Source organism: Rousettus aegyptiacus, unplaced genomic scaffold (genome assembly GCF_014176215.1).
Source record: "Rousettus aegyptiacus isolate mRouAeg1 unplaced genomic scaffold, mRouAeg1.p scaffold_m13_p_3, whole genome shotgun sequence".
NCBI classification, from domain to species: domain Eukaryota; kingdom Metazoa; phylum Chordata; class Mammalia; order Chiroptera; family Pteropodidae; genus Rousettus; species Rousettus aegyptiacus.
In genome coordinates, this window is record NW_023416306.1 from 40,576,115 (window position 1) to 40,578,545 (window position 2,431).

At 41.1% G+C, this 2,431-nt stretch overlaps 1 pseudogene; it reads right to left on the reverse strand.

Annotated features, from left to right (window-relative positions):
* Positions 1 to 1,483: 1,483 nt before the first annotated feature.
* On the reverse strand, positions 1,484 to 2,156 carry LOC107501186 (annotated as a pseudogene).
* Positions 2,157 to 2,431: the final 275 nt, after the last annotated feature.

Sequence of the window (2,431 nt, forward strand, 5' to 3'; positions counted from 1 at the left end):
TGGAGATTCACAGCCAGGCCGTTATAGAGCTCCAGGTGACAACAGCAGTGAGAGCAGACTTTGCAAGGGCACTGAAATAAAGGTTAAGTCAGTGATTTCTCACAAGCAGTCCCAGGAGAGTTTAGACAGCACTCCAAGCCAAGTGATTAAAAAACAGATCAGCGGGATGGCAAGAGCTTGACTGGAACATAAAGACAGCAGAGGTACAGGCAGTAGGGAGAATTACATATGAACTCATGCCCACTCTCTTTTGGAACTCTTAGCTAAACATAATAGGGGGAGGGGGAGTGCTCCGAGTGCTTGCCCCTTGAAAAGGAGGAGGTAATAGTCCAAGAGGACTTACCATTGTCTTAACCTGTGGTTTCTAAACCGATATGACCTGGGGTTATATGCACATTATCTAGGAAATAACATCACAGAGTGCCAAATGCTTTAAGAGAAATTTAATATTTATGACTCATTGTGTAGCTCTTAATCACTTGACAACCGACTTTCCTACTTATAACAAATACAATTGTACATAGCCATTTCCTTCAGATGTAAAAAGAAAATACATACACATACAGAGACATGCCTTTTTATAAAGCATGGAGGGCAACAGAATGGAAAAGAAGTGTTAAAAAATTGAAAAAACCGGAAAAACAATTACAGTTTCCCCCGAAGTGGTCCACATTTTAAAGTGTGCTGTCTGCTTGCTGTGCAGCTCTCACCTCAGTTGCTCCTGTGAGTAGTGTCCCTTTGGCAAATTAAGTTATTGGAAAAGATAATAGTCTTGCATTTATATTGCAATTAATTTGTTGAGATTCAAAATACCTGACTGTGGTCAGAGAACTGTTTTCATTTCCCCATATGAATGCCTTTCCCTGAGATGTCTCTGTGGGGAACACATTGTCCTAGTATTTCGTTGAATGAATGAATCTAAAACAACCAGCCCATTTTGGGTAGTCTTCCCCTCCCAGAGATAGCTGATGTCAGTGAAATGTGGTATTGGGAAGGGGGAGGGGAGGTGCTTGTGACAAATCTCTCTCACACATCAGAGTTGTTCGAATCTTGGCAAGGGAAAGTGCAGATGTTACCAAATGCAGACGTTAGAAGGATAGCAGGTCAAAGAAGTCAAACTTCAGAGCAGTAAGAACAGAATCAGGGTCAGGTGCTGGACTGAGATTCTTGGAGCAGCGTTAGGAGACTCAGATGGAGATGCTGGTGGTATTGAGAAGACTTCTCCATTTATTAGATGTGTCACCTTATGCTAATTACTTTATCTCTATTATAGCTTCCTGGATTTTGGGATGCTAATACATACCTCACAGAGATTTTATAAAGATTAAGTGAATTTGTATTTGCAAATTATTATTATTTTCAAGTGGATTAAAATTAGTCTTCAAAGAAAGTTGAAGGGTGATTAAGAGAGTTAAGCATTGGATTTCTTTTTTATTTTACAGCGAAAAATTTTTATATTTAGAATTAGTCAGCTAGACTCAGTTTATATGATTCCGATTTTGCAGGCAACAACCAAAGCATCACAGTCAGGAGCCAGTCGAACATACGCTTTTTTCTCTCCATCAGGCCTGATCAGGGTATTGACTGTCCATGTTAGTGTCATAAAGCTTCTTCACAGCCCTTTTCCTCTGACATTTATTGGCCTTGACATCCACAATGAACACAAGTGTACTCTTGCCTCCCATCTTCTTCATGGCTGGCTCGGTAGTCAGGGGGAACTTGATAATGGTAGACTGTTCGAGTTTGTTTCTCCTGGTGGCATTCTTCCGAGGATATTTGGTATGCCTTCAGAGCCGCAGTGTCTTGGGCCATTGGAAAGTGGGTGATGTGTGCATCGTGTGTGTGTGTGTGTGTGTGTGTGTGTGTGTGTGTGGCTGTGGATGCCTTTCAGCACTGTTTTCTTTGCCTTCAAAGCCTATGCTTTGGCTTTGGGAGGGGAAGGGGCTTCCTTAGTCACTTTTGACACCATCTTCATGAAAAGGGTAGGTTTCAATAGATAAACCACAATTCAGATTTACTAGCCTTATGTCTTAACTAGTGCTATATCTACCATGCCCAGTAGAGTCTCTGGCACACTTTTGGTGCTCAGTAAATACTTGATGAACTGCCTTGATTCCATACCAGGACCTGCAACCTGGTATAGACACTTGCCTGGCAAAGCCCATTCTGGCAGGTACTTTAAGATGCTGGGTCCTGGAGAACAGGTTGCTTATCATAAAGTCAACCTCTGCATTTGGGTCAGTGCAATATAGAATGGCATCCTAGCGCGTGAAACTTTCTCTCAAGCATCAGCTCCTTTCCTGTCACAATGGTCTCAACATGTGACCATCGATTTAGAAATGTCTTATGCTGAGTTTAATTTTTTAATAACTCTACCCACTATAATAATATAATCATATATTATTATTAGCAGCCCAATTTTTTTTTTTAC